Below are 13,421 nucleotides of genomic sequence, written 5' to 3' on the forward strand. Positions count from 1 at the left end.
ATACCCCAATCAAACCATCCCAGCGTAAGTTTGTGTGTAGCGATACAGGGTGGTTTGCCCTCCCACAATAGATCTCGAATAATGCCTTTGAGCTCCCTTAAGTACATGGCGTGACCGGGGGTGGGATGTTCTGTAGTGCATCTAAAAATCTGGGATGGGGCATCATCTTAAACAGGGCAGCGCTCCCCAGAAGAGTCAATGGGAGCGATTTCCACTGTTGAACGTCCGGTTTAACACGCACCAGAGGCGGCAGGAGATTATTTTCATAAAATCTAGATAGGTTTTTAGAGACCCAGATTCCTAAGTATTTTAAGCCGTCATTCGCCTCCGCTAGTTGGCAACTTCGGGGGAGTGAGGGCGGTTGCCATAAAGGACATAGAGCACTGACTTAGACCAGTTTATCGTATATCCTGCAAACCTACCGAATACGCAGAATATGTCCAGGACCACATTTAGGGATGCCGCTAGGGAGGCCAAATAGAGCAGGATGTCATCCGCGTACATCAAAATATGGTCCCTCCAGCCTGGCATCCATCTAAGGCCCCAGATGGCGGGGTCTTGTCGGACCCCCTCGCCAATGGCTCCAGGGCCAGAGCAAAACGAAGCAGCGACAAAGGGCAGCCTTGTCGGGTACCTCTACCCAGAACAAAAACGGGGGACTTCCTATTGTTAACAACCACTTGTGCAGGTGGTTGGCAGTACAGAAGCCACACCTAGTTGGTAAATTCAGACCCAAACCCCAATTTGAGGAGGACAGCAAACAAGTAGGGCCATTTGATGGTGTCAAAAGCCGATGCAGTATCCAGGGACACCACGACTGCATCTTCCCTGATTGTATCCATCCGGCCCAGCACTCCATGAACTCTGTGCAGGTTGAGAGAGGTATTTCTTGCAGGCATAAACCCCAATTGGTCCTGATGGACCAGGTGAGTTAGGACCCTGAGCAAACGTGGCAAGAACCTTCACCAGAGTTTTCGCTTCAACGAGCAACGAGATGGGTCTATAGGACGAACATCTGTCAGCTGGCTTGCCCGCTTTATGAATGACAACAATGTTTGCCAGTCTTTGGTCCTCAGGAAGGATACCCTCTTTCTTACTTTCTCGGTATATTTCGGCAAGAAAGGGCGCTGTCTTGCTCGCCTTGATTTTGAACAATTCTATGCGGATACCATTGGGTCCCGATGCTCCCCCCCCCTTCCCCCCCCCCCCGCAGGTCGTGTATAGCCTTCTCAACTTCTGCCACTGGAATATCAAGATCGAGATCTGAGCATTCCTCCTCAGTAAGGAGTGGCATTGAGATATCACGTAGGAGAGAGGCGGCCTCCTCCTCGGTATGTGTCGTGCAGGACGTGTAAAGTGACTGGTAATAATGGCCAAACGCAGACGCTATTTCTTGTGGTCCGGTAAGCCGGGAAAGGGAGTCTGTTTAAAGCTCTACCACAATGCGCTGAGCCCTATCCCTGCGATCTAGCCAGGCCAGTAGTTTGCCCCCCTTGTCGCCTATGTTGTATATTCTACTGAGCGTGGCCTGGTGGTGTGTCTTGGCGGCCTGTGTAGCTAAATCGGAGAATTCCTTCATTTTAATGCGAAGTTTTTGGCGCACTTCCACAGAGTCTTGTCCTCGAACAGCATTTTCTAAGTCTAGGAATTCTCCCTCCAAAGGCACCATGTCAGCTTCCCTCTCCTTACGCTGTCCGGCGATCTGTCCCAAGACCACCCATATAACCGTCTTATAGGCCTCCCAGAGTACTTTCGACAAGTCAACTGAACCCTCGTTTTCCTGAAAGTAAAGATCCAACTCGCTCAGGACCCTGACTCTGATGGAGGGATTCGTGAGATACCAGGAATTGATCGGTGCCACTCAGCCAACCGTCGGCTCGCCCACCTCTAAATGGCATTGAATGGGCGAGTGATCAGGGATCCCCTTAGCCATATGTTGTATGTCTTTGATGGTGAGGAATTGGTGCGCTAGTGTCAGCTTGTAGTATATCTGGGACATACTACGATGAGGCCCCGAAAGATAAATATATTGGAGATCGGTCAGATGCAAGCCCCTCCAAATGTCCACAAGGCCCATCGCGCCGAGAAAGCTATGGGTCCTCTTACGGGATGGCGGCAGGTCCCTCTGGGGCCAACGATCAAGGGAGTCAGAGACAATGGAGTTAAAGTCACCCCGATCATTAATCTTCTGTCTGGTAAGCCGAGAATAAGATCGAGAGGATCAGCAAAGGCTTGAGTGTGCAAACCAGGTGGTATATAGACCAAGACAAGATTGAGTGTGCACCCCTCCCAAGTCCCAGAGATGGCTACAAATCTTCCCAAAGCGTCAGTGCGAACCGAAGCAACAGTGAGGGAGAACCATTTCCAGACCAGTATGCCCACACCACGGGAGCCAGAGCCAAAAGCCGGGTGGGCTGCTAATTGGAAACCCCAGCGGGAAAAGCCTTGCATGCATTCCCAAGCAGGTAGGTCTCCTGTAGTAGTACAACATCAGGAGAGTGTTGCTTTAAAAATTGGAGAACCACACCCCTCTTAATTTTATCGCCCAGCCCGTTGACATGCCAAGATAGTAACTTAAGCCCCTGCCTAGTCGTCGTGCCCATTACTCCAACTCAGAAGTGCATACAATTCTGGAGAAGACGACCCAGAAAGGCCCCCGGGGGGAGACCTTCCCATACATCCTGGACCAATCACCCACGAGTGCACCAAAGAGGAGGAACCAGCATCTGCCTGTGCATGAGACCAGTAAAATGTGCTATGCCTGTACAACAAAAAACTACAATACAAATAAAAACAATCCCCCCCAACCACCCCCTTAACCTGAGGAACAGCTCCCGAAACCCCTGTCATAAAAACTAGCAGAGTGCTTATCTACCACCCCTCACAAAAACTTGTGGTTGCGTGTGACCAACCGAGCACCCATCACAGAAAAATTAAGCAACTAGTAACCACATTTTACAAACTGAGATAGTCCGGAAGCAACCATCGAACCCCCTAAGATGCTTTGGGACCAATACAGAATGATCTGGGAACCATGGAAAGTCACATTGAGTCTATTGTGAAAAAGTCCACAACAAAACCCCATTATGGTTCGGTTGCAAGGTCCGCAGCACTGAGGGAGAGCTGATACCTCAATCTATCCTTCATGTGGGGAAGAGGCCCACCACCCTTAAAAAACGGATGTATGACGTTACAACGCATACTTTTACATCGCATGCCTTTACAACGAGGTTTTTACATCGCATACCATTACAACGCATAGTGCTTTTAGGCGCTGGATAGTGATTTATTTAATTTACTATTCCAACTCCAGTTCCCGTGGATAGTAGGGAAGGTGTTGGATAGTATATTAAATACATTCCCTATCTTAGAGCGCCCCCCAGCGCTATGCGTTGTAATGGTTTGCGTTGTAAAAGTTGCGTCGTAATGGTAGTGCGTTGTAAAAGTTTCGTTGTAAAGGATGTTTCCCTTAAAAAACAAAACATACAGACCAGTCATTCTGAACCCCCCGTCGCTGCCTCCTGCTCTTCAGGCGGGGTATCCCTGCCGGATCCTCCAGTGGCCCCCTCCATGCTCGTTCTCCGGGCGCGATTGATTTCTGGCCTGCCCTGTTCCATCTGTCCAGCCAATCCCAGGCCTCCTCGGGGGTGGTAAAAAACCAGGCCTTCCCCTCCGATTCCATCCTTAGCTTGGCGGGGAAGAGGATGGCATATTTCAGTTCCTTCTCACGAAGCGCCATCTTTACACACGTTGTCGTTGCACCTTGAGGGTGAAGTCCGGGAAGAAGTTGATGCGGCTGTTGTGCTATTCCACCGGTGGCACCGACCAGGCACATTGCAGGATGACGTCTCTATCCCGGAAGCTAAACATCCTAGCTAGCGAGGGCCCCTTTTGCAGTTTAACCTCTAGTCTAATCGCATCAGGTATGTTTTTGAATGGGTGAGTCCCATCTCCTAACTACTTATAATCCGCATTCAAGTCTTTTGGGCCTGGTTCATCAGAGATATGTTGCCAATTATATAATACATCCCAACAGAATTTTTCTAAAAAATATAACTCTTTTGCGTCTTCCCAATCCTGAACCATAGTTGTGAGGACCGTCGCTGTGTTTTTCCGCCGAGATTCCTCTCTAGCACTGCCCTTCAATTTATCTTTCTCTTCGCTAGACAGAGTGGAGCGAGTCTGTTGTATGAGTTGCTTATCTTTTCCACCTCTTTTGAGGGAAATATTTCCTCATCTGAAGTACCTCCCTCAGGGGCCCTTGGATCAGGAGATTTATATGGGGATGGGGGTCGCTCTAATAAGATAGAATCATCATGAGGCATATGAAGTATTGGATAAACAGGACGTCTGATAGGGTACTGACCTAATACCTGCAATCGACGTTCCCTATCTTTCTTTTCTATTTTTTGCTGCATCTCTTTATCTCTCAATTCAACACATTTCTGATATATCGTTTTCCGCTGCTCTTTCTTCGCTATAAATTCTGCTTTCCTCTCTCTCTCGTACTTCCTTGTCCCACATACACAAACAATCAAACATATCCTCTCTACTCTTCCTTTTGAACAAACACTGTTCCACATACTGAACCTTCTTAAAATCAAATGATCCATTCACTGGCCACTGTAGATCGGGCTCTTTCTTTGTGTATTTGTTCCACAATGAGCCGTACATTATGGGACAAATGCCATATTTTTTATGCATATCTCTATTCGGGGTCCCTTCTGGGGGAGTCGGCTGACCTTGTTCCAAAACAGTCCTAGTACTACAACAGCAGCACCACTTATGAAGTGTGCTCAAAGCGGGCATGCTTTTGCAAGTATATGTAAAATATTACATATCCAAACAAGTTTCAGAAGGAGAAAACCCCCCACAATACCTGCCTTCAGTCTTTGCAAAGAATGAACACCAAAACCAAACAAAACAATCAAGAGTGCTACATCAGTGACCTTACCAAACAGAAGTCTTCAACTCCCACCTGCCGATCTCTGGTCGACCTAATGGTCACTGCAAATTCGCCAAAGAAGCCCCAGTCGAGACCGGCCACCACCCGGAGTGTCAAGTCAGGAAAACCGGAAAGTTCACGTTGGCGGCAAAGACAAAAATCTCCTCATGCAGTGCGCGTCCTCAGTGATAATTTTGATCTTCCCCCAAGACCACTCCTTCAGACGGCCACGTCTCCGATGGTGCCCCACGTGCTGGGTGCCAATTGTAGAAATGTACCCCCGTGAGGGCACACTGGTGCAGGATCACCCTCTCGTCCACGGGTCCGAAGACTAACAAAAGAGAGATCGGCACTGGAGTGAAGTAAAACAAACCAAGTTTATTAAATGCTCAAGACAGGACTGCATCCGAAAAACACTCTCAAGTGTTGTGGGAGGAAGTACATTGAATACAAAAACCATCACCCTTATATACAGTTTGTTGCAGTGTAATCGCATGGGAAGGAAAACTGGAGGGAACAGGTTTAAACACGGAAATAGCCACAGGCAAGCAAGAGTACATGGGTGACCAGGTGGCCAGGAGATGAAGAGGGGGAGTAAGGAATGTTTATGGCGGCAATAAGAAATCAATTGATAACATCTAAAACCAGGTGCACCAGCAACTGCAGCCCAACAGTACGTACATCAGATTGACCATGTCAGAGAGGTCAGCTAAAGTTAAGGACACAGGCTGGGTGAAAAGGTGAACAGCAGAGAGTAAAATGAACACAACAGAAACGAAATGGACGCAACAGACAAAATGGCTGCTGCTTATGCTAACACAGAATTTACACTTTTCCACCGTATGCACCGAACCAGTCACAAGAACTTTATCTCAGAACAAACACCCAGACACCCATGACTATTGCTTTAACTCACATGTCCACCACTATGATTCACGTATTGATTATTTCCTTCTTTCACACTCGCTTAATTGAGATCTGAGTCGGCCTCTGTCTCAGACATTTCTATCTCAGAAAAAACTCACCTTGAAATGGTACTGCAATGTCATAACAATGCAGCAGGATCCCACCCCTCCTCCCCCTGGCGACTTCCCCTGCATATCCTACGCGACCCGGTTAATGTAGACGAGATACAGTGGGAAATCTATGCCTATTTCAAGTCAAATAATCTACCTGAAACTCCAAGCCATATCTTATGGGACGCCTTTAAGGCTACAAACCGGACCGTCATCACTTCCATTGTGAGAGCTCGCAGATGGGAGGAAAGAATAGTGGAGACGGGAATGGCCAGGGATATTAAAGCCCTGGAACATCTAGACCACACAACGCCCTCTAGACAATATAAAAAAAAGCTTGCTCTGCTTCGGGGCCAGTTGAGGTTGCACCAGATCAATAAAGCAGAGCTGTCACTGTTGGCGTTGAAGTAGAGATACTACGATGGGGGAGATAAGGTGGGACCCGTCCTGGCTCGTCGACTTTGCCAGCGGGCAGCAAGGGCTAATATCTCCAAGATCAAATGTACGGATGGTACATGGGCTACCTCAGAGCGTGATAAACAGCATGCATTTCATGCCTTCTACGCCACCCTCTATAAGGAGGAACGGACCTCCCAGGAGGACATCTACTCTTTCCTATTCTCTTGCCCGTGGGCCCTCCTTGATACTCATCACTCACACCTCTTAGAGGCCCTGATCACTCTGGTAGATCTGCAGCAGGCTCTCAAAGACCTACCAGTCTCATTCAATTGCATGTTCCAACCCCAGCTCCAAGATCACATGTTGCGTCTTTTTAACTCGTTCTCGGACAACGCAGGCCTCACTACTACTGTGTCCATGGCCGAAATAGCTCTCATCCCTAAGCGGGGTAAGGACCTCTCCCTGTGCGAGTCATACCACCCTATTGCCCTCCTAAACACAGATGCCAAGGTCTACACCAAAATCCTAGCGAATCGCCTGGAACCATATTTACCCAGCCTGGTTGACCCAGACCAGGTTGGATTTATACGTCAGCGTCAGGGTACGGATAGCATACATCGGGTGCCCACTAAGCCTAAAAGGTCCACCGCCGGGACATCCCTGCATGTTCGCTCTCCTTGGATGCTGAAAAAGCATTCAACCACGTAGGCTGGACCTTTCTGCGTGCACTCCCACATCATGGCATCCTACACCTTCCCATAGTGCTGATCCGGGTCAACAGCCGGCTCTTCCTGCCCATATACATACATAGAGGCACTAGGCAGGGATGCCCGCTCTCACCCCTACTTTTTGCATTGGTGGTAGAACCACCTGCAATTTCAATACGTCAAACTATGGATATTAAGGGTGTCCTTTTCGGCGGCCTAGAACACAAGGTTGCTTTATTTGCTGACAACCTTCTACTTACCTTGACCAACCCTAGAACCTCCTTACCTACCCTAGTAACCCATCTCCAATCTTTTGAGGGAAATCTGTGTGAGAAGACCTACGTGCCTAGAAATCGCTCACCATGTCCTGGCTGGTCCATCTCAATGCGGTCAAAATGTCCCTTCTTCCCAAAATCTTGTACCTTTTTCAAACGTTGCCCACTCCTATCCGGCAGGCCACTATCCTAAGCCTTCAATGGGAACTGACTGCTTTTATGTGGGGCAGGAAACCCCAGAGATTCTCTAACAAAATTCTCATGCTGCCCAGGGACCGGGGAGGATTAGCGTGCCCATATCTATTGGAATATTAGGCATCAATTCTTAGATAAATTTCGGAATGGGCTGTTCGTGAAAGCGAAAAACACAGGTTCAATATGGACTGCGCGGTGGCCTGCAGACTTATCTGTGATCTCTCTTGGCTCCCAAAAGATCTCCGACCCCATAGCGCTTACATAGCCACCCCCACGACAACGGTTCTTTACATCTGGGATAAGATGCCTTGCATCCTTCCTTTCCCCTAACACTCCTTTGGCACGCAACCCTGTCTCCCCCCCCCGCTTTGCAACTGCAATCATTCTTGGCATGGAGGGAAGGTGAATGCTGTACGATCCAAGACCTCTTTGCAGCAGACACACGTAAAACTTTCAACCAATTCAAAAGAGACTATCGTCTCACAGAAGCCTCTCGACTACAATATTACCAACTTCGACACTGACTGATCTCACCAAGAAACATACAATGGGCAACCCGACCACTCACTCCTTTCAAGACTCTGGTGCTCTCCTGTGATGGCACACAGGTTTTGATATCCTGTACATATGAAGTGTTGCAACACTCCACCTGGCCCATCCCCTCACCTACCAAAAGCAATGGCACACTTCAGATGAAATTTCTCTGAAACAATGGGAACAACTGTGGCATGATATCTCCAAAATATATATGAGCATACCCCAACTTGAACTTGCTTACAAAATCATGACTACATGGTACTACACTACCCTGCGTCTACAATTTCTTTCCCCACTTAATCCCCAAGCTGTTGGTGCTGCCAATCAACGACTGACGAATTCATCCATATCTGGTATCCTGCCCGCTACTAACCCTATACTGGAAGGAGATTCTGAGCCACATTAAAGACACTATCGGCTTCCCTGTCCCAAATACACAAACTGTGGATATATTAGGCATTCAACCCCTAACGCTTACAGCAATGACCCACGTCGAATGGCACCTCACTGCACAAATGCTAGGTGTGGCCAAACAGCTACTGGCCCTCCACCGGAAAAAGCCCTCTGCGCCACCTATGGCTTCATGGTTTACCCGCCTCTGGCACGTCATGACAATGTAGCTCCTATCATGCACGGTGACACACACAGAACCCAAATTCACCCATGTCTGGCAACCATTACTTGACCACTTCTTCAAACTAGAATACACTTGCTTTACTCCTCCTTGGTTTCACGAACTCCAATTATTTGAAGACGTCACCCTAACCAGTGTAGTTGCAACCACCCAGATGAAAGCCCCACCTGATAACATAGAAAGACTGATGCCACCCCCTGACTCCTAGCAAAAGCTTAGGCGGGTTTGTCCTGGGTTGGACCATCCTCCCCTCTTGCTCTCCTTCCTCTCTCCTTCACCTTCCCCCCTTCTCTCCCCCCCTTCTAGTTTTCCTCTTCAATTCTCGGTTTTCTCTCCCCTTCTCTTACCACAGATATCGCCTTTCCGGCAGGACACAGCTCTTCCTTCACTCACTATGTTGCTTGTTGTGTGACACTATAAGACAACAGCTGTCAATGTATGCCGAATCTGTACACGATCTGGCTATTAATATCAGCTGACTCATATGTTTAACACTGTGGTATAAGATGGTAACCTTCAATAAAAAGATTTGCCAAAGAAAAAGGCTCTGCAAGCCAGGTAACTGTACAAAGTTTCTTTACTGGACTCCTAGACCCTGGCCCTGTCGAATTGGGTTACCCAACCTGGTTTTGAGTCGCTGAACTAACTGTTTCAAACTTTTAAAAAAGTTTGCAAAGTTTTTGTTAAACAATGTTTGTTTTCAGTTGCATTTAAAAGTATTTATTTCTTTTAAAATGTGTATCTTCTGAACTCTCTGGGGGTATTTGATGATCAAGGACACTAAAAATTCATTAAAATATGCTCTATTGTTATACATTGTTGTTGTGTCTCTTTCTTGATTTGGCTCTGTTAAATGCTTCATACTAAGTTCCTTTATCAAGCCACAGGTACCCACAGTTGAGCTAAGGTTAAGTAAACGATACTGACTGGACCCAAGACGGTATCTGTGAGTGTACTCCACGCCAGATCATATAGTACACCCAGATCCTAACAAGGAAACATTGCTACAGATGCCCCCTGGTGGGACATTGCTGTGCTTCAAGAGGCGAGGAATGTTCCTGGTTTTGAAAAATGGGACAGTATCGTTTTACAGTAGAGGTGTGCAAAATTCACATAATTTGCTTTGGAGTAACTATGCAACATTTTGGCAAAATAACATGCATAATAGAAATCTGTCATGTAGGACTATATTTTAGTGCAAAAGGCTTCAGCGCATCAATTTTGACATAAAGATGCATTTAAAAAAATTTGCAAAAAAACAAAACAATCTGCTGATTATTCCTACTACATGATAGTACAGACAGCGCAGAATTTATACGCTTGATCAGTGTATTATAAGCAGCCGAGTGTCTATATTATATGCAAGGACATACGGCGTAGAGTGAGCGATGTAATCATTTAGCTCCTTCTTTCAAAACAAGACAATACATATTAGATATTACACAGACAACCCTCCGACTGCCTGTGTGGTGGTGGGGAGTGTGTTGACAGATGGCATGCCTGTGCATATTCGTGCGCAGTCACAAGACGTGGATACAAGTACTGTATGTGCACATTTTTAAATTTGTTCCAAACAAGCTGAGAGTTTGAATTTTCCTCCGCAGAGCGGGGTCTCACCCAACCGAGCTGGAACCGAGTGAGGTGAGGTGGTAAGCCCTTGTGAGAGATTTTTTTCTTAAATAAAATTATTGATAGCGATGTGGAAGGGTGGGGGATACAGCAGATAGAGTTGGAGAGATACTAGAAATTATGATCTCTTTTTCAGATGCAGTACTTTCCACATGCTCATCGTGGTTCTTAGAAGCAACACAGAGACTGTATGTATCTGATCTATATCTACTTGGATTAGGTTTGCTGATGCAGTGACATTAATTGACATGGTCCTGAAGAATGCCAGGGTTCTTATATCCATTGAAGGCAGAAACATGTTGACCAAGCTAACGTTCGAACAGTGATTAATTCTAAACTGTTCTAAGTTTTTTCACTTTGTCATTTACACTGTTTTAGTAGGGCAACTGCGTGGATTCACCAATTGTATGTGTTGTGGATCAATGAACACATGATCCAGGGAGTTTACCCTTTTTAAATCACTTCACTTACACGCACTGCACTAATTGAGACAATGAATATATGTCTGACTTAGTACACTACACAGATCTTTGGTTCAGTTTTTTCCTTCAGATAGAATCATCAGAAGGATACGGTACATCACGCAATGGTTTTCTCTGATTTATAAGAGAGCCTGTGTGGGTACTGTTTGGTTCCCAGATGATGACACTGGGCACGATACTGTGTAGTGATGGGATACCTTAATATCCTTGTATGATTCTTAGTTGTAGCCTTCCCCTTCTCACACACTTGTGGTGTTGGAGAGAGAATATTCATCTCTCTGTTTAGATGTACATTGTTCTTAGAGTACATTGGCAATAGTCTTCAGGATTCCGTGTTGTGTAGTAGCAAAAAAAAAGAAGAGCCATGGGCAACACAGCTGCTCACATTCTGTTTTTTCTGTGCATTTGCTGTAAATCTTTATTGCAAATGGAGTGTTCTCAGTAAATCCTTCATGCAAACGGCACATAATTATACAAAGTAGTGTAATTATGTGATTTTGGGAATTTTGCGTAACTTTCACGTAAATCTCCAAAGGCGTGCAAATCAAGCCAAAAGAATTTAGATTTTGCCCAGGCCTAGTATAGAGTAGCTGTGAAATGTGTGGGACAGAGAAATGTAACCCTGTGAAACCTCAAAGGCAGAGCTTTCTCTCCAGAATTCCCAGCACTATAAAGATATTTATATAACTGAGACAATACCTGCAAGAGTACAAAGATCCATTGATAGCCCTTCAGGATAGTTCCCCACTCGAATACAGAATATTATCAAAATCACTACTGCCTAAACTAATATTTATAACATACAAAACATGTAACACCTCAGATACACTAGGGAAACTGAGAAACAGATGGGAAAGGGACGTTGGTGCCCTGAAAGATGTAGATTGGGAAGACGCATAGTAATACTAAAGGGGTTCAGACTCGTCCAGTTATAAATCCTATATCATATCTCTTTTACATGCACACAACTTGTACATTTTGGGAAAATCACTCAGGTTGAGTGTCTAAGGAGATGTGGGTGTGAAAAACCTTCCTAGATACAATATGGGAATGACCTCATATATTATATTAAGGATAAGCCAGAGGAAAAGAATATAAATGACCAGCAGTGTCAGATGTACCTACTTAATTGCAGGTCACTATCTAAACAAAACCTTGAACTGTTTACCTTTCTAGAGGACAAGGAGCCAGTGGCCATGTTCCTCACAGAAATCTGGCAACATGCTTGCCGACTTTTTCCTTGATAAGGTAAACAACACCCTCCTCACACTCAAAGAGTATTGTAGCATAATTCAGCCTTTACAGATGCCGCATGTTAGCAAAGCAGGGAAGGACAGTCTAACGGTCTTTCCGGTTATAAATCTGAAGGTCACAGAATCTTTTTTTTTTTAAATGTCGAATCAGGCTTCCCGCAAGACCCAGCCCCCCTGATATAATGCTAAAAGGTGAAAACGTTGTGCTATCTACTTTAACAGACATGTTCAACCATTCATTATAGTCTGGGACAGCCCCATCTACAAGCCTTTGCTGAAAAAAACTTCAGCTGACCTCCTAAAATGTGAACATTACAGACCTAGTTTCCTCCTGCCAGGGCCTAGCAAAATCTTGGAGAAGTTTGTAAACAAGAGTCTCTCCTGTTACCTTGAGACAAATGGTGTGGTATATCCTTCCCAGACTGACTTTAGTCCAGGAAGTAGTAAACAAATTGCTCTGCTTACAGCCACGGAAGACGTAAGAGTCATCCTTGATGAAGGTGGCTTAGCAGCTTTAATTCTATTAGATCTCAGTGCTGCCTTTGATACTGTTTCACATCCCGTTTTGGTTCAAAGGCTGGAAAAAGCACTTATCATTGGGATAACGCTAAAATGGTTCGCCTCCTAGAATTTTCAAGTGTGCGAAGAAGCCATTTTGTCCATAAACCTCCCTCTAAAATGTGGGGTTCCGCAGGGCTCGTCATTAGGTACCACTCTGTTTAACCTGTATTTCCGTCCATTGGCCGAGATTGCGAAGAAGTGTGGTTTCTCAATCATATTTTACGCAGATGAGACACAAACTGTCATCTCCCGCTCCCCCCACACCGAAAGGTCCTCCAATCAACTCAACAACTGCTTAAAGCTTGTAGTGGACTGGATGTCCGCAAGCAGTCTAAAATTAGACAATACAGAAGTCTTAGGGGTAGGAAACAATGCGGCCCAGTCGGTGGAGGTGAATTGGCCAGATTTTCTAGGCCCATCCCTAAATCTGAGGTCAAGAGTTTGGGCCTTTGGATTGACAGCAAGCTTTCCCACGCAGGTACAATCCAAGAGATTGGCATCAAACTGTTTTGGCCTACTCATTTCACTGAGAAAACTCTTTAAGATGGCTGCCTGAACCCTCACGTAGAGTTGTTGTACAGTGTCTAGTAATATTAAGACCGGATTATCGTTACTCTCTCTACCTGTCATAAAAATACTCCAGGTGATCCAGAACGCTGCAGCCTGGGTTCTTCTAAAAATCCCTAAACATCAATTGGCCACAGCGGCCCTGGTGACCTTGCACTGGCTTCCTGTGTTTAAGAGAATTCAGTTCAAGGTACTCTGTCTGTTGAGCAATGTACAAGAGG

The sequence above is a fragment of the Lissotriton helveticus genome, chromosome 1_1 (assembly GCF_964261635.1).
Source record: "Lissotriton helveticus chromosome 1_1, aLisHel1.1, whole genome shotgun sequence".
Classification (NCBI taxonomy): Eukaryota; Metazoa; Chordata; class Amphibia; order Caudata; family Salamandridae; genus Lissotriton; species Lissotriton helveticus.